The 20,420-nt window shown below is 39.8% G+C and overlaps 1 protein-coding gene across 2 annotated transcripts in view; it reads right to left on the reverse strand.

Annotated features, from left to right (window-relative positions):
- Nucleotides 1-20,420, reverse strand: part of fam49a (family with sequence similarity 49 member A) — a 41,622-nt gene that overhangs the window by 12,673 nt on the left and 8,529 nt on the right. For both annotated transcript variants that reach the window (XM_084737326.1, XM_084737327.1), the window contains exon 2: nt 4,021-4,075. The gene's annotated coding sequence lies outside the window, so the exon portion shown is untranslated. The remainder of the gene's footprint in view (nt 1-4,020; nt 4,076-20,420) is intronic.

Genomic DNA, 20,420 nt, shown 5'->3' on the forward strand with positions numbered 1-20,420 from the left:
CCTCCATAATATCCTGTGACAGTTAACTTAACCAGCAGCTAAGTGTGTGCTTTATTCCCCCCCGAGGTAAACAAACCAGCTCTAGCTGCTTTTTCCACAATTTCTCGCATCTCAAGAAGCCAAGGCGGAAATGAAACAAACAAACAGCTCCAAACAAGCTAAAAATATAACCAATCCTCAGAGATCTGTACAGTAAAAGAAGAAAAGTGGAGCGTGACATATAATAACATGATAAAAACACGGTAAAGCTGTGCATGTACAAAAATCCTCATCTCCTGATAATTAACTTGAGGAAATGTGACATTCAGTATGTAGTTTGTTACCATTATAACAATACTGGCTAACTGAAGTAAAGGCTGAACGTGGTCATGGTTTCTTTGCAATGACCTTACACAGGCCTTTTTCGCTGTATACCTTTTCACTCAACATAGCAAGAAGAGGTATAGGTGTAACTAATAACATTAACAATGGCTCACTTCCATTAAGTAAGCAAGTATGCCATGATAGTAAGCCAGAATGAAATGGAGTCAAAATGTCTGCTGCAATAAAATAAATGCTTCTAAGACAGGGTTTCTACAGTGTGACAGACAAGGCTAACCAAGGCTTTACGTTTCAGAGAGGTTGATAAATGCATAAAATACACCTCAGAAATGCTCACACGCTGTTCAAGGCTCATGACAGAATGAAACAGAGTCAAACACAGGTCAGGAGATGGTATGGGGATAATTTAATGCTATTAACTAGTGATAGGCAGATTAATCAGGCAGATTATCTGGCATTTTGAGGTAATCTGCATCACAGAGGCTTGCACTCACAAGGCCAATAAACAAAAATATCTGCAGACACATCTGCAGGCAGCCTTGTCAGTGTGACTGAGTAATAATGTTAGTGCTGCCCCTTGTGAGTTTTGGAAAGGTGAATATTTAGTTTGGAGCCCTGTACTACAACTTTCAGTCATCCTGCTTTAAACATTTGTCTAAATTTCCTCAGTCAGCATCGTTCTTTCTAAATGTTAACGTTTTTCTCAAGCTAAATGACAGTAGACTGAGAAAGGTCTGGCTCCACATGTGATCATTCTGCTATAGGGGGTGAAAAAATGCTCTGGCTTGCTTGCATCTCTTTAAACCAATCACAATCATCTCAGGCTGTGTTAAGCTAAGATGCAGTGATGCGGCTACAAAATAATGTCAGAGGGGAACTTCTTTTGGTGGAACATTTGTGCGTGGGGAGGCGAGCCGTGGCATTGAAATGTCTGTAATAATTAGCATCAGCAGTCATAAAACACATATCAGTCAACCATAATGACCAGACAAATAAAAATAAGATCAAGAGTGACCTGTGCAGGTCTTTCCTCCTGAATGCAGGAGTGACCAAGCATGAGAGCACGCAGACAAAGACCTGAAACATAATTTCATGTGGTACTTCTGTAATGCAATGCTGTGCAGGCCTAACTAAAATGTCATGGTTATACAGTATAACAAAAACTACAAATAAATGTATAACACTGATATAAATAATGCAGGCTGAATGCATGTTGGGTAAACCTGCATCACCATAGATACATCTCGTTCATGCTGTTCCATATTTTAAACACTTTGGCTAAACGATATTATCAGTACCATGACGTGCAAATTCTGTTTTGGTCCACTGGAAATCAAACCTTCACATCTACTGAGCTTCACAGAATCATACACTGCTCTGTTACGTGACACTTTCCTGTCTTCAGCCTTCACTCTTAATACCAGACAGGGAAGGAAAAACGACGCAGGGAATTTTCTGGTCTGCTCGGTTCCTCTTTCACAACCACTTATCTATATGGCCTGGACTGAAAGTGTGGAAACTTTGACTTTCCTCTTTCCCATAGTATTTACCATTAGCTGACGTGGGTTAAATCAAAGGGGAATATCACGTATAGAATACCATATAAAGGGGTATTTTTGTGAAGAATGTGCTAAGGGGGAACTGTAAACTGCTTAAAAAAGAGACAAAAGACATTTCCCTTCATACTGGCCTTTGCAAGAAGTCCTCTGAAAAAAGAATTACCAAGTCCATTTATTGAAATAAAAAAAAATCCTCCTAAATGTAGCTTTTTACTACCCTGCCAGTCAACTAGTCGCTCTTGCTCACTGACCTGCCCTTCCATCATACTTGGGTCGAACCACAAGTTGTTCTCAGCGACAAAAACTGACAGAAATTCCTCCACTGTCCTCCTTTAACCTCTATTTAAACATTCCCCTTGCTTCAAAAAATGTGTCTGTCCAACCATGCAGCAGTCTCACAGCTATTTGTGCTTTATAATTAAAGCAAACTCCATGCATTTGAAGCACCACAGTGAGCACCATGTTTAAATTGGCTTCTCTAATGTCTGAGTGTCTGAAACAACCCCTGTAGAGAGAAGTCATCCTCTCAGCAAACTCAAACCTAATGACTTGTAGAGTGGTGAGTGTTATTTAGCATTTTGTATCACTACAAGATCTAATATTTGCCTTTTAATGTGGAGAGAAGTTTCAGTGGTACAGCCAGTAGTACTTTCATATCCAGCAGCTGTGTGTTTGTGTTATAAACCAACAGCCCACAGCAGGGACAGAGCATCAAAATGAACAAAAAAGATTTTTTTTTTTTTAATCTGTGAGATCTGTTTCTCACACACATCCTCGATTTAAGGTACCCTGTGGAGTTTCTGACCCTAGCACAGGAGCACATTTCTTATGAATGGGTTCCAGTTTGTGAGAAGTAAACACATCTACGAGTGCAATTCACATCCTGCCACTGGCTTCATACTGTTCTGCCCTTCAGCAGTTGGTGGTTGTAACATTAAGCCAAGTGGAAATAAAACCTTACAGGGCACCTAGAAAAAACAAAAGACAAACCAGAACAGAAACAGAAAAAAACCTACAGCTAATCTAAAAGGTGCTTTTACAGCATGTAAAATTAATTTAAAAATTTAATTTCATAAAACTTAAGTTTCAGTCTTATTCTCTAGTGCAGCTTTTAATATGCAATTATACTTTTCAACTCACCTGAACAACTTTGCTCATTTATGATTTATTTGTTTGCTAGGATTGTCTAAACCCACGATTCAATCCGACTTTCGATTTTAAGGTCGCAATTCGATTCAATTAGCCAGCCACCCTTTAGGAAAGATGGCCTTGTGGGTAACCTGAACCCTGCTATGTGACTGGGACTGGAGGGTTTGCTGTGTGAAGTGAACGTCTCTCTGTGTCAGCACAGAAAAGTTCATGCTATAAGGGGTAGTTAAAGCTATGACAAAGAGTTTGTAACTGGTTATGAAACAGTCTCAATTTGATACTGATGTCTACAGGGACAACTGCTGATTCTGCTTTTGATGTTGATTATTGAAACTGAAAGCTAATTTCGATTCAGAATGAAAATTGTGACATCCTAACGATCGTGATGTGATCATTTTAATTTACCACTGTGACATGGCATTTGTAGTTCACAGCCCTTTCCCATCCATAATCTCCAGAGTAAGATTTATTCGGAAAATCATATTAAACTTCTTATTAAATGTTGAATAAGGAAACTGCCTTAATGGTGCTTTAAGTTTCTGTCATTTCACAAACTGAACATGGAGACATTTAAAGAAGACGATAACCATTCAAATTTTTGCTTATTCCACCTATTACATGGGCAGTCTAAAAGTCTTCTCTTCCATCAGACTTTAACAGTGTGCCGTGGATAATTTGTGGCCAAATGTCACAAAAAGTTTGGGAACCCTCCCCACTGCCCATATCATATTAAATGCCACCTGATGGTTCAGTATTGCTTTTTAACCACCCTGAGGACAAACAGTTCAACAGCCTTCAAAAGAGAAAGTTTTGGGCTTAATACAACAAGTGCAGGCTAATCCCACTGTAATCATGTAAACCACAGCATTGTTGCTGGGCTGATGTGCTTCAGTGGCAGCTTAGAGGGTACTATTACTCCAACATGACTGCACTAGCCTGAAAAAAACTGTTTTATAAAGTGGCTGTGTGTGTGAATGTGTGAGTCATTCACCTTCTCTGGTGGAGGACCTTGGGTTGCTTTCTATATCATCCGCTTTTCTTTGTCTCTGAAAAAAGAGAAAAGAAGGAATGTGTATTAAAGTCAATATAAACTGAGAGGAAATAAATAATAGTGGAAAGAAACAATCACACGGCATCATTTAAAAACATGTGTAGCTGTGTGTGAGCATTTGTCTACACCCATATGAACATGGTACAGGTACAGTATCAACTTTCCACATTAACCAGCTTCACCTTTTCTCCTGCAAGCAGTCAGCAAACAAATAAGAGTCCTCCCTCATCACAAAAAACACACTGAATTATTCAGCAATGAAATCTACACCCCTGTCTGTTATATCCAAAATAAAGCTGATTAAGGCTCTGTCTGCTGCATGTTCACTGGCGTATTAAATGTCCTGTGACAAGCTGCGGCTGCTAATGGTCACTGAGATGCTCTGTACTGTAACTCCCTCCAGCATGCGAGCAGAAAATAAATAAATAGAGGGCACTGTCACATTCTGTCAAAAATGAGGGTCGTGCACATCCAATGTGACATTTGTTGCCCTGCTGAAGAAGACAGTAGAATTACGCCTCACAGTTGTATGCCACCAACAACCAGTCAAGTTGCAATTTACATGCATGTCTGTCCAGACTCATGTAATGTACACAGTGAAGACTTTGAAGGAATTTCATAAAAGATCGTCTTTTTTTAATAGAAACATGCTGTGCTTATTTTTAGAGAGTACAGAGGACTGATAGAGAGCTTCAACTATTTTTGGAGAAGATTATGAGGTCACAGTGAAGTTAACCTTTGATATTTTGGCTATAAAATGTCATCATGTTATAATTTGATCATATTAGATATTTGTGTGAAATTTTGTCACAATTAACATATGAGTTCTTCAGTTTCTTCAGTCTCTTCAGAGTAACCTTGATCTTTAACCCCCAAAATCTAATCAGTTAATTGCTTAGTCTAAGTGGAAACTGTGCCAAGAAATTCCCTCAAGGTGCTCCTGAGATATCACAAGAATAGGACAGACGGACAACCTGAAAACATAATGCCTCTTGCCACAGCTGCTGCTGGTGAAGAGGCACACAAATTGGCGTTCTGGCATACTTCCAAAACTGGTGTCTGTATCGGATCAACCCTATTTTAGATATACTGAGCTAAAGTTATCAACCATGCTCAAAAGTGGGATATACGGGGATATTCTTCATGGATACAGGGGGCCACTACATGTAAAATTTGGTAGCCACAGAGTCAGTTTTTGTGGTCAATGGTTAATGTCAAACCCTGCCTCAGTCATTTTGTAAAGGCTGCTTTCTTAATCTGAAATCAAAGTGTTAAACTGTGAACAGTGCTGCTCATGCAGCAACTCAATAGTCCATAAATCGTAGCATACACACTTGCAGAATAAACTCACAAGAACAGGCATTATTCATTCATTGTATTGTGTACATTCTCCACAACCAGTGTTTAGTGAACAGAAGTACTTTTGCTTCAGATGCAAAAAAGAAAATGCTCTCTTCTTATTTGGGCAACATCAACAGTACAAACTATCATGCGAGAGCCTGAAGACTGAGCCTGAGATGGTCCCATCTGTCACAGTAAATAGTCCTCATCCATCTGTGTTGACCCCCATCCCTCCTCTGGAGAACCTGCACGGCAACAGAGTGGGGGGAAAAAGAGGTGGGATGTTGTGGATAGATGGATGGATGGATGGATGGAGGCCTCACAGGGACACTAGACACTCTCCTTATAAGGGCATAGCAGTGTGTGGTGATTCCCCATGGTCTAACACATGAGCGGACTTCACCTCAACATTACGTTAGGTCTACAGACACACACATACACACTTCATGTGTCCCTTCTGGACCTCTGAGACACACACACACTTGCCAAAACACCATGTGGGCAGCACAGACTGAGTGCTGATGAGAGCAGACACTTCACCATCACACCCACTTCACTCATTATACCGCCAACTTCTCCATTTTTCTGCACTTCAACTTTTTTATCCACGTACTCTCTTTCACTCCTTCCCTTTTCTTCCCTTCCTGCTCTTTCTCTCCCTTTCAATTCTTTGCAGCCTCTTCAGTTTAGTTGGATTTTCTGTTCTTTCCAGACAGACAGACAGACAGGTGTCCGCAGGCAGTCAACTCATTTACACAATGACGGTGAATTTGATTAATTCAATTAGCCTCAAAGTCCATTAACAAAATCAGCCTGCAGACATCTTTCCAGATTAAAAAAATGGCCATTAGCTAGCCACACAGACAGATCTTCCATCCAGGCCCTCATTTAGTCTGGTAGTTATCCCAGTGAGCCAGGCTTTCTGTAAACTAGCCACACATTGAACTGAGCAGTGAGCAGATGAGTCAGTCAGTTTAGTCGTCTTTCAGTCACTAAATCTGTCAATCATCCCGGCAGGTGGTGGAGCCAGACACAGAAGAGGGAGATGCGGGCTGTAGACTCCTAAAAAATAAACATGTTTTTCAGGAAACATTAATCGAGAGCCAGAACAGAACTTTCCAGTGACTCCAAAAGAATAACACATATAATATTACAGACCCATTACACCCCATTGTAAGTTATTAGACAATATGATAGTGAGGCTGATTATACCCTAAAAATCTAGTGTTAACAGGGGTAACACACATGTGAACATTGAAGTTATTTACGGTAGTTATTTTTGGAAAAATATTTATCATTCTTTTAGCAAAATATTTTATGTTCATAATGAAATATCTTTTATCAGTTTTGTCGACCAGATTTAAAACCAATCTATTACCCCAAAAGGGACAGTTCATCCCAAAATCAAAAGTACAAACTCAAAGCATGGCAAACATACATTTGAAAAATTCAAAACCAGCATCAGTTTCCAAAAAATCATGACCCAGTTACTCTTACAGTTAAGATAAAACTAAAAAGTAGCTCCTACATGAAACTGCTCACAACCATTATATTGGGGAAAATGCAGACATCTCCATGGCCGATAACTCCACAACCCTACAACTCACACACACAAAAAAACAAACACAAAAACAAAAAAAGCTTAGTCAGTTTTTCCTCCCCGTAGAAGATATATTTTTCAAACTGTTCATTTGTTCTGACAAAACCAGGGAACTCTCAGCCTGAATTATTCTTTGCCCTCAAGCAAAATGTCAGAGAATATCAAAAACCATCACTCCTTTAGACATTTAGTTGTTGCTGCAATTAAATATGATTGTTGCTGAGATAAAGAATGTGTGCAAAGGATCTCCATTACATTTTGATCGTTATACATCAATTTGGCAGCCAGGCTCTGAAGGATCCTTTGGCATCTTTCCCTGATCTTAATAATGGGATTTTAAAAGAGTACCTATACCTTACCCAAAGTCAAATTTAAGCACTTTTCAAGAATTTTCAAGATAGAATTTCAAGCTTTCCCAGCACCTTACAGCTGTTGTAAATTACATGTTTATATGCGTATAATCAGGGTGATTATTTCACCTCTTCATCACATTAAATCAAATGCTATTGTGCTATAAACAAAAACACATTTATGTTTCATGATAGCATTCTACAGAATGGTTATAAATTCAAGGAAAATACAAAAAAAAAAACTTCATGTTTCAAAATGTGTAACTGACTTATTTTATTTCTTCATCAAATAAGCCAGGCAGTAATCTATTACGAAAGTAATGCAATTAAAATTTCAAGCAGTTTCAAGCACTCAATCCAAAATACAAACATCTTTCAAACCTTGAAAAACGGTACACTAAAATTCAAGTGCTTTCAAGGACTTGCAGCACCCATACAAACCCTGTTGTAATAACCCAATCAAAATCAAAATGTACTTTCTTACAATCGCAACCAGTCTTTTTTTTGTGTTGCACAATGGGCTGCATTTATTGCTTATGGACACCATGATGGCAGTTTCAGATGGAAATCCAAGTGTTTCTAACACACCTTCTCAAGACAGGTTTTATCTGTTGGGTTGAAATTCAAGATTATGATCTTTGAGTCAAGAGGCTGCTTCACCAGGCTCTAAAAAAATGGCCAGTATAAACAAAGAGTAATGAAAGCAAAGGAAAAAGTTGTATCGCTGTTCTGTCTGATCCTTTGACTCAAGTTAGCTAAATTTATTGATAAATTGAAAACATTAAAAACAGCCTTTCATGAAACATTAACAGTCTCTTTTATGCACAACCTGCCTGCAAGGCAACAAGGCTGTGTCAAAAAGCTATCTGTGTCCATGGTGACAGCAGAGATGTCTGCTAAAACAGGGGAAGCACACCAACATGACAGAGTGAAACCCTGGAGGGGACACTCACACATACACACTTTGTTCCTCAATAGTTTACTGTTTAGAAAAAGGGAAGGTGTGCGATGAAAGCTGCTGTCACTTTTGGTTGAACGCCTGGCGAGGACGCCAAACCTACTGGGTTAAGAGAAGGAGAGTGACAGACTATATGCGTGTGATGAAGATGAAGAGTAAACAGCAGAAACCATCCTGAGGGAAGTTGCAGATAAAATATAGTGTATATATCCATGAGAAAAGGATGTGTGCATCCAAAGAGTCTTAAGAAACAGAGCATCATTATTGTGACAGTGCTCCCATGTCGCTGACGGGAATGAACTGTGACTAGAAGAAAGTAGAACAACTAAAGTAGAGCAAAACTAAACAGCACTGAAAAAGACTTTCACGCAAAGTGACGCACAAGTTAACAGGAAGCGCCTTCCTCCCCTGTCAATGAAATGGCTGTAGACCTTTTTAAGGTGCATTAATACATGTCTCATGGAAAGACACACACTACTTGACTGTGACGGTGTCCAGCGAGGGTCCTATTGTAGCAAAGTTTACACAAGAAGACAGAAGACTCCATATCCCACAGTCTCTTATCTGGTTGTCTAATCAGCTGTGCTTTCAATGTGTAAACATGCCAAACACTGGCCTCAAACCACTGAGTACTCAGTAAATCAGTGAGCACATATTAAAATCTAATGCAAATTTGTCCAACACAGTTTTAAGTGTTCTTACTGATAAAGCCAAAACTACAATGTGCAAACATGACATGCTTCATGCTTTTTGTGTTTATATTGTGTGTTATTTCAATGTATCCTGTAAGCTACTGTTGTTTCTTTGAAAATGCACTCATAAATATACTCAGTGCCAGGAATCTGTTGAAGCTGACATATAATGTTAATTACAACAACTTGCATTCAACTTGAGATGACTCACCCACAGAGCTGCCTTTGATGCTGAGATTTATAGGAGCCATCAGAGTTGCTAATGAGTGAGTCATAACATAATGCAATGTCACAGCCGATTACAACTAGGTCATTAGTAACACTGAGTGAAAACACCCAATTCCTGGTGCATATGTAAGAATTTCAGGGCTTTGGTGCAAATGATACTCAATGCAACTTTCCTTAACAGGGCATAAAGAGGAAAAAAAGTCTGAGGCACACCAAAACAGATGTTTTTCCTGCTTTTTAACATTGTGCATGCAGTACCAGTCTGCTATTTGCTATGATGCAATCCAGATTACAGAACTGAGATCTTAAATGAGACCTTTTCTTTAACTGGATCTTTTTTTTTTAGCTTTGTTACTTTTAATATAATAATTACCAGATATTGTATCATTTTTAACATGTGAATCAAAAAAGCATCAATACACTGAGCAACCTTAGAGACCACAGACATAAAAACAGATTTAACTAATAACCGTTTTAATTATAAGAATGCACACACTAGACAAATTAGTCAAGATGCAAGACCAGACATTTCTGTTTATACTTAATTTCATGGCTATTCCAGGGACCTTGGAACTCACAAAAACTTATGCAATCAAATGTGACTTCAGAACAAGAAAAGACAAACAAACATGGAGCGGTTGGTTATTGCGGGTTTCTGCTCAATATCCCATCGCTGTTCCTTTCACACTACATAATTTCAAGTCGTTGATTAGAAATCGGACACTCTAATTCAGTCAGTAACAGAGTTATTTGAAAATATAACCTGTTCATGCCAGCCTGGAATTGGGAACACCCCTTTTTTTGTTGGGAAGAGCAAATTGGACCCAATTATCCTCTACTGTGCAGCTGTGGAAATGTTCTTTAGAAAAAGAACAACACTGTAAGCTGCAGCAAAGTGGAATTCATTGCAGGGCTACTGAACTGTATGGTGAGGTTTCACATATTTTCACTGCAGTCATCATCAGTCAGTATAACAGGACAAAAATCAGTGAAGTAGCATCCTGTATATTATTTTGCTTGCAGTAATGGGAGAGTGATAAGCACAGACATACAAAGAGACACAGTCAGTCAGGGAGCATTTGTCAAGGTCGAGTCTACTCGGAAAACTAGCTCCAAGAAAATAACCGTCACACCAGACTGGAAATACAATAGTCCCTTGAAATGGCAACCAAACCAAACAACAATGGTCCTTGACTTTTATAGTGCACGTAGAGCTGCATGCTGCTGAACTGTAGTCTGTCGTTTATGTACAGTCAGTCAAAACATGTTCTTGTCCTGAGGGGAGGGACTGGCCGTGACCCACTTTGGATCAAGACTCATTGTTTTCTTAATGCTACATTTAAGCTTCCACAATCAAAATTAGCCATAATTTAAACTTAGCTTGGGCTACAAATATGATAAGCATCCTGTGCTGTAGTGGTCAGAATATAAACAGCCCAAAACATAACCTTTTGGTCTTGTATAATTTAAAATTATTATAGAGTCCGACAGCTATTAGGGGTGAAATTTTGGAGCTCATTACAGTCATCTTTGCTTTTGTTATTCCTTGAATCTCGATAATCTCATTCAACAATCGGGTAATATTACTGCTCGCAACTTTTCTCATCGACTCCACTCAGAGCTACAGTTGAGTCACTGCAAACACAACACTGCTACTTCAAAATATAGCTTTTTACTGGCCTACCTTTTAAAACTCTTAAGTGAGTAAAATAAACTTTTAATACAGATACAGACATTTTCCAGAACTTCTATCCCAGTGGGTCTCTCAGAAAAAGCAGCCATAATGAGCTGATTGGATGAAAAATTACATGTAGCATGCAGTTACTGTAGATTGAAAGAACACTAAACCACCTCGAACACCTCATGGGATTAATTTGAAGGAAAAAGGCAATTAAAAAGGCCCAGTGTGTTAAGATTTACTGCTCTATATAAGACCTTCTGGATTTTCTGTGAGTTTTGTGACCAGTGTAGGTTCTGCCACACACTTGTAAGGGGAGGGAGAGGTGAGGGGTTTGTAATCTGCAAGCTCACTGATAAATACCACTTAATACCTACACATTGGTCCTTTACGTTTTTATTTTATGAGCAAATGCTACTAATTTGTGCATATAACTTATTAATCCTAGAGCATGCATTAACCAAGTCTATCCATAATAAATTATAATGCTCTTATGTTACTCTGATTGAGGTTTCTGTCTCTTAAAAGGAAGCTTTTCCTTGCCACTGCACACAGTGAGAACTGTAGGGTCTCTGTAAATAATATTATGAAAAATACAATACAATCTAGACCTTCTCTACCCTATACAAAAAGTGCCCCAAGATAAACTTGGCACTATATGAATAAAACTGACTTGACAAATAGGCAATTAAATCACTTGAGCCTTTTGTAGTATATGCTGAGACAGTGCAAGTGCAGTTTAACATTCGTTTTAACTTTTAAGTAATTTTGTGATGCAAATTTGTGTGGTTTGTATGAAATAACCAAATTTTATGACCACTCCGCATCAAATCAGCTGTTACTTCTCCATTACATACACCATAAAACTGACGCCAGGAGAACCTGGCACAAACCCTGGATGGCGTGACAGCTGTTGATGTTCGCAGACATCCAGGACTGAACCTGTAAATCAATTATTTACATGAATGAGCATCCTCTCCACCACTGGAAAACTCATGTTTCCAGCATAGCTCCAGGTCACGCGAGGGGAGTTGGTGTGCAAATTTGCGAGCGAGTAGAGAGTAAGCAGAAGTCCCAGGTGAGATAATCTTTGGCTCTCATTTTCAAGGCAAGTAGATAAATGTGTGTGAGTGTGTGTCTGTCGTGACCGCACGCGTCTGTGATGGGAAAAGCCTGTCCCCTACTGCAGTGTGAAAAGCAAAGGATGGAGTGAGGAAGGGAGGGGGGAGGGATGGGAGAGAGACACATCTGGCTCAGTACCATGTGCCTGCTGCAGACTCTCTCTAAGGGTTCAAACAAGGGTTAACCCTCAATGGAGGTTCAATGGGCTGGAAGACTCTCCCATGAGTAAATGAATGTGTGTGCGTGTGTTTGTGACAACTGTGGAGCATCTTTCTTCCTTTCTGCATGGCAACAGCTGATGAATGGATGATGGATTCATGACAGCCCAGTGAGCTCTGGGTTTGGGGATTTTCAGAGGGGGTGACAAGGAAACATCACTGAGCTTTAAGATTCATTCATCTGACAGTGTTGTATGATAGCAAGTGCCTACATTCACTCTGTATTCACTTTACAGCATCCAGTGTATCAATTCGCAGCACTCTTGGCTTCAATACTACCCAGCATGTTGATGTATGCAACCCTCTAAAGAAAGAACAACTGAAAAACAGGAAAATGTCAGATTTCACACCACTGCGAGTAAAACCTTTCATTCATCAACTGACACCCAGCTCAACAGGAAATGTGTCAGCTGTGCCTCTCTCCGTACACCGAATAAAAACCAAGCAAGCTGAACAACACCTAAACGTGTGGGAACTGTGTTAAGTTCCTTTTTTCTCATGCAGGTTAAGCCGCACAGCTTCACGTGTGTAACTGCATAATCACATTAGGACTTCATTATTACTATTCTTGCAAACGGCGCACTTCCTCCTCACTAAACAATTCTAGAAAGTCTGCTGTGGTTGAAATAGCCAAGGTGCTAGTATAAAATCATGAAAGTTTTGTCCCTTCAGATCAGAATAATCCTGACTAAAACGTCCTAACATAATATCTATCAACAGAATCATCATTACTCATTTACTGTATGGTAATAACACAGGGTGAGAAACATTAAATAACCATTTCTCCTTATGATGCATGATCACACAAAACAAGTATTAGATGTAATAGGAAATGCTGCCGCTTTTTCTTTCTACTCTGTTAATTCCAAGCTGGCTGAACCTGATCTGAAGTTTCAGGAATGTGACTCCAGTTTGCTTCCTCTTACTCGGGTGACTTTTATGAATCTTCAGCCGCAGCACCGCCAAACACAAGACTTTTTGAAAGGTCGCATGTAAAAAGGAGAAACAATTTCCTCTCCTGTGTCTTGGCACACATATTTTAAACAGCTTATAAAACACCGAAGCTGGAACACGATGAAACAGAAAAGATGACTCTTCTCAGTTTTGATCCTGAATAGCACATTCCCAGGGTCAGGATCCACTGTGTTTTTCATGCTGATGAACAAAGAAGTGCCAATAAAAAATTCATAAATTTCAAAAAAGGCTTGTGGTGTTGTTCAAACACAGAAAATCCCAGACGGAGGAAAATAACCACCAGCCAAGTGCCTCTACTTTTTGGCAGTGTCTGGGAGTTTATCTACCAGCCATTTTGGCAAAGAATCACACATGGAGATCTTATAATGACAATGAAGCTCTGTAACTAGTGAAAAATGACAAAGTAATTATGGAATAAAGCGGATACAATATCCAGTTCACAAAAAAAGTTATGTTAAGTTAGTTCTCACATCATGCTTCAGTGGAGCTGGAATTTCAAAGCAACTAGGAACCACCACAACTGATTATGATAGACTGAAACAACCATTAATCAAGCTAATATACCTGAGTACTCTCATTTTCCTCCTCTTCCTCTCTTTAAGGTGTAAAGGCACACATATTCATCATGAACTGCTGAACACAAAGCAAACTATACAGTGTGACTTATTACATCAAATAATAGTGATGTCTGCGGTGGTCCACAGTCAGTGGGATTGATTGGTGGTGATCAGTCCATCTGCTTGACAATCCCACTTTGCTGCAATAAAAATGACTGAAGTGAGATGACCAGACTGAAAACTTAATCTTGTAAAACAGATGTTGACAAAGATAGCTGGAGCCAGTGTCCGGTTGGTCTGTTCTGAGCTACTGTAGAAACATGGCAGGCACCATGGAAGACCCCACACCCTCTGTAGATATCAACAGCTTGTTCTAAGGTAACGAAAACACAATTTTTATTTTCAGGTGATTAGACACAAATGAGACCACTACATGTGAAGATTACATTCCATTCTACCATATTCTGCCAATAGATCCTCATAAGTCCTTTAAGTGTCATGATAACACATAATGTCATGGGGCTTCTGGTGATTCCCTCCTTACTTGTTCCTCCCGAGGACCTTTAGCAGTGTCAGTTGTTGACTATTAGCTAAAAAATTAGCTAAAACATGCTACTCAGATAACACCTGTCTCTCCAGGTCAAAGCGATTAAGAGTGCCATAGGAGTGGTTGTGCATGTGCACACCAATACTTCAGATAACACAATGCGCTTATGATGACGTACTGACAGTGCATTTAGTCTCTATTTTAGTTTATTCTGCCTTCTGCCTTTATATTTAAAACAAGAATTAAGGCTCATTACCATTTAATGTTGACTTCTTGTTGCTTGACTGGATGTCCAACTCAAACACTAATGGAAGATCGGACATTTCCTCCAGTTCTTAGGCCAGTGTGTGACTGTCTAAACCTGTCCATGTGTGATTAGATGTTGGCTTACTTTAAAATGAGTGACACTGTTCTAAGTCTAAAATGTCTGTGTACTAACCCAGTACTCCTTATGTCTGTTAAATCAACCCATTTCCTCTGAGAGGAACTTTGTATAAACCGAAGGAAACCAAAATCAACACCAATGCCCCAGAATAACTTATGTTTGGGAATCTCTTGGAAAATGACTGGCAAGCACAAACCAATTGTTTAACTAGTGTGTCTCTCACTACCAAGTGCCTTCACAGTACCATAACAGCATACTTTCTCTGCAGACTTGTTCTGTTTCACATAGGTTACTTGTTCTTATTGGTGAGCATTTGCATGCTAAAATATCCTAATAAAGTTACAATCTAAATGTGATGTTGACCTTTGACCTGGTATAATCTGCATATTCACTACCTGCTGAGTGCTGCTTTTGTTCTACATAAAAGTTTTGTATCTTAAAATAATCATTAAAGATTCAAAAGTTGCCATTATGGTAAACTATTAGGAACTAAGTAAAGAGGTTGGGTCATTAGTGACATAACTGACATAAAAACTGATAACATTGATGATATGATGATGAATAAGCACGGCTTGGCTCCAGCACAGCCAGGATTATGTGTCCTACTATCTTGAGACATATGGTCAAGCTCTGCTCGAGTTAAGCTCATTAACTGCAGGTCCTTAAAAGTAAAAAACATCCAAACACACCAGCCTGCTACTTAAACAGAAACAACAAGCTTGGCCTTGGCTTTCTGCATCCATTTTTAAAATCCTTTTGCTGTTTTGACTGGCCGCAAAAGCAGGCCTTCAAATTGGGTTAGGGGAACTGCGTCTCCCTCAGGCTCCCTTCGCTGGAGCAAATGTGACAGCAGGGCGTGTTGGGGGGTTGAGCTCAGCTCAAGGGGAGGTTGGCTGAGTTTTGCCCTAATATGGACACAGGCCGGGGGGAGCGGAGGGGGGTATGTTGTGGGGTGCTGCTGGAAGGCAGGGGGAGAGGGTGGGCTGGGCGGAGAAGGGGAAACCTGCCCAGCACCACCACAATGGCAGTCTTGCTTCCCTCTGCTGTATCATTGAGACTCTCTATCCTTCCCTCTTACAGTCTACTTAACATGTCAGTACAGGACTCAACTGTTTTGGTCTACTAACTGTCCTCTAAACGCTCTGCGCACACTGAAGAACTCTTCAGGACTCGCACATCAAGCACAGTTAATTTTTAAGCACTTATGTCACTCTCACTTGCAAACCATACATCGCATATCACACACACTTGAGTCAGTGACAGTGAAGCTGAGTCGGGTCCTTGGTGGCAGCAGCAGTACTCGGCTCTGTTCAGCAGCTGGCTCTGTGCGTGCCCTGTGGTTCAGTCAGCTGGGCCTGCTGCCTAATTTTACACTTGCACATTACAAACTCACCACTATCCCTCCTCCACATCTGGCCTCTGGTGCAGAGAGAGGGAGAGGGACACCGATAATGGCAACACAGTGGTCAGTTTTTCTGTTCACAGAGCTGAAGAGAGGGGGTGTGTGTTGTCGACATAGTAAACAACTCAAAGAAAGAGAAAGAAGTGGGACAGAGAAAGAGAGACAGTCTGCCAAGGCACATAAGAGTGCGTGAAGAGAACAATGGAAGGAGGAAAAGAAATCAAGGCAGAAAGCAAGTAGGAAAGTTGAGGAGGGCGTTTGGTATTTGGAGAGGAGGAGGAGGAGGCAGAGTGGCTGTCTGGCTACGAGCAGCCATTGCTGCGTAGAGTGGGACTCCAGGCGTAGAAATTCCTCCTACGTCTCTGCTCAATGCCACTTCTGTTCTGCCCAGCCCTGCATGTCAACAGCACTGCAGATACAAAGGGAACCATGTCTGTGTGTGACTGACTCTTCTGTGAAACTAGTGTTGCAGAGTGTGTATGTGAGAGCATCAAGTGATCTTCACCACTACAGGCTCCTTCTCTGCTGGGTGGAGGCACCCAAGCTGGGCCAACAGAAGATACTTTGACCCTGACAGTGAGATAATCCAGACTAATATACTCTATACAGATGTGCTACTGCCATAGATGACCTAATGATTTTATCTTGTTGACTGCAGATAATTAAAGTCTCCAGAGCCACTTGCAGTACTCTAGGAGGGATACATTTAGTGCACTGAGGGAGGGGAGGAGAAACAGCTGTGCATTATATTGTCCATTATCAGTATTGGGATATTGTCTCTGTATAATGTTTAGTCAGTCCAGAGTTCTACATTAACAATTGACCTATAGCTCCTGGCCTCCAAATATTTCATGTATATTTCATGTAGGTGGCCCCCTGTGGCCACTAAGTCTTACCCTCATAATGCGAGCCTTCGCCAACACAATGCTGCAGTTCCACACGTCCAAAATCCTTTGTGTCTTTTAGTTCAATGTGTATACAAAAACAGTGAACAGTGCTTATTGCAGACTAGGTGCCAATATTTCAGGACTTTTAAAGTCTGAGTTTACTAAGCCTATTCAAACTGCTAGCATGATCCTTACAGAAGAGCCAGAAACATTAAAGGAGGACTTTGGGAAAAAAAAGAAAAAACATAACAACAACAAAAATTTAAGAGTTTAAGTGAGAATTATATAAGAGGACATAATACACTGCGGTGTGTGAGACCAGTTTCCTCAAGCAGCTGAGGTCATCAGAAACAATCCCTTCAGGGAACTATTATTGGGAAAAGTGAACAAAACACGTATCACAACCAAGGAGGGCTGTGCTAAGTTGCATTAAATGTCTTTCTCTTTATTGTGTTTACAAGAATGAAAATTCCAGGCCATCAAAATGTACTATATCCATCAAATTTAGGGGCTTAGTGGCTTGTGGGGCCAGTACTTAAAATATCTGCATCTACCCCTGGTTTGCAATCTTTTATATGACTAAACATTGAAGAGCAATTTTCTGAACCAAAATGAATAGTTTTGACATTTTGGGAAATAAGCTTATTGGCTTTGCTACTGAGAGTTAGATGATGAGATTGCTAACTCTCTCATATCTGTCAACAAGTTATGCAGCTAACAGCTGATTATCTTAAATTAGCTTAGCAGATAGACTGGAAACAGTGAGCCTGGCTCTGTCCAAGGGTAACCAGATTCATTTATCTACACCTCTAAAGCTCAGTAATTAACACATTCATGAAAATTTTCTACAGCAGCCACTTTGAGATTAAATAGTGGGGTAAACACTGGTGATACTGATGAAGGTTCCATTCAGGTCAAACAGGGTGCTGCTGTTGTACATGCTGGCTCACTGGAAAGGCTGTACTCTGAAGGGAACAGGACCTTCATTAGGACAACAGGTGACACCTGTGTAGGGTAACAGCTACTAAATATCAATATGTCTGCCATGAAAATGGTCCATTTTTGACTGTTAATCAATGAAAAAACAAGTGAGTACAGTGGGCTAAGAGACCGTCTGGCACATAACTCCTTGTGAAACCACAAAATGTCATTTTTAGACTTTTTCTTTTTTTAACTTCAACAAAAAAAGCTAAAAAGCATATTTACCAAAAACACTCAGCTATTCCCTTAATAGCCTTGCTGAGTGAAATGATCAATGAGTTAATTTACTTGCATTAGCATTATCTGTGTGATTATAGTGATGTTTTCTCAATTATTTCTTGCCTAAAATTATCTTATAAATCCAAAATAATCAGCTGTGAAATTAGATTTTGCTAATGTCGTCCTGCCTTAGAGTGAACCACTTAATGTTAATCCTCAGACACACACACATCCAGGGGATGCAAAATGCTGAGACTATTGCTCACAACTAAGAGAAATGGTCATGGGCAATTTCTGCAAAAACAGGCTATAGCAACGCAGGGAGTGGGGCACCAGGGTGTTCCTTATGAAAACAAACCTATTTATGGCTTTCCGTGAACGCTGGCTTTGCAGTGACGGATCAGTGCTAATCACTCCAGAATGGTCCAGCAGACGATACTTGACCTTTACAGACCAGGCCTTTAGTCTCTGTCATCAGACAAGGCCAACACCAAGTGCACTTGCTCAGTTAGTCATGCAATTTATCTAGGTCAAATGTTTTTTTCTTCTTTACGCTGCTTTCACTTTGTTACCTTTGCTTTGAGTCTGCATGCTGCAAATCTCTACCTGGTAAGTGAAAGACAAGCTCAACACAGTCAGGTACAGACAGAGCAGCCTCCACCAAGCACAAGCAGAATATCATGTCAGAGAAAGGGAACGCTGACTGCTGAAAGTGATTACAGTGCTATGATAACCTCTGCCAACTTGAGACGTGACTAGTGTCAGGAAGGAGCAACTGACCAATATGTTTACATGCACAGGCTGCACAATTAATAAATCACGAATAGTTGTACACTGTAGTTTTGGTAGGACTGCAGTATCTATCTTTCTTGCTTTCTTGGCCAGTATTTCAATTGAATGTATTTAAAATTTGTATTTAATTACTGTTAAGCATTTTGTAATTTGTATTTTGCTAGGCATAAAAACATTTGTAGAGCTGCAATCATAAATCCATGAGTTGTCAACTTTTAAAATAATTACTAATTCATTTGATAAATAATTGCATTGAGACATGTTTTAAGAAAAAAGTACAAATTCTATGATTCTATGATTATGTGAATATTTTCTGGTTTATTTACTGAATATACTTGGGTTGTAGACAAAACAAAACATTTGAAGATGTGGGAAACACTGACATTTTTCACCATTTTCTGACATTTCTTTAAGAACAAACAACTAATCTGACTAAGAAAATAATCGACACAATAGTCAGTAATGAGAATTATTGTTATTTGCTGATCTATTAATTTGGAACAAAATACTTTAATGTCTTGTGTTACATTTTACAACTGTACAATTAACCTAATAACAGTCTAAATGCAAGTGAATCATACAACAGCAAACTGCTGCTAAGTGTACATTCCCCTGGACCTCCACATAATTATATAATCAAATTATCAACTAATAATCAGGATTATTCATCACAATCCCAACATACAGTAATCAGGATCAGAGTTTAAGCCATTATTTTGCAGCCCTCACACGCGCACGCACACGTACACACTCAATAAATCAGTTTTGACACAGTCAGTGCCCTGCCCTGACCGACCTGCTGTTGTTTTGGTTTTCTGCGTTGATACACCTTCCTCACTACAGCGTAACGGCTCTTCTACATGCTAATACTTCTGCCCTCACAGACCGTTAGCTTGTCATGAACAATAAACAGCTGTAAATCTCTGGATTCCTGCACCTGCTGAGATCAGTGAGAGTGCTGCTGAATTGCAAAAAGCCAGTCAGGCAGGGGCCAAGAAGATCCTTCTGCCAGCTGTGGAAATGCAGAAAAACAGGTGGCGTGCATGGCAGCACACAGTTAGCTTGCTAATCCCTGTCAAGGTTAAATATTATAATGTTTTATACGTTTAGCTAATGGCGAGACACTGAGACACATAGTGTTAGATATTTGTATCTTTTTACATTTCAACTGAATCTGCTTTCAAAATCACAGATGTGGCAGTAGTATCATGCCAGCAATAGGAAGTGGCTTGCAGGTGATTTCACTTCATAAAAACATCATGTGTGAATCACAGAGCAGAACTGTGACAACGCCTAGCATTTGTTAAATGCCATTTAGCTCTTAAAATTACTGATTTAGTACCTGCAGCACAAATAGAACAGGTGACAAAGAATGAAAGTCAGTCTGAGGAACTCTTCATGTAGTTTC

This window comes from Lutjanus erythropterus, chromosome 15, assembly GCF_056507025.1.
Source record: "Lutjanus erythropterus isolate fLutEry1 chromosome 15, fLutEry1.hap2, whole genome shotgun sequence".
Lineage (NCBI taxonomy): Eukaryota > Metazoa > Chordata > Actinopteri > Lutjaniformes > Lutjanidae > Lutjanus > Lutjanus erythropterus.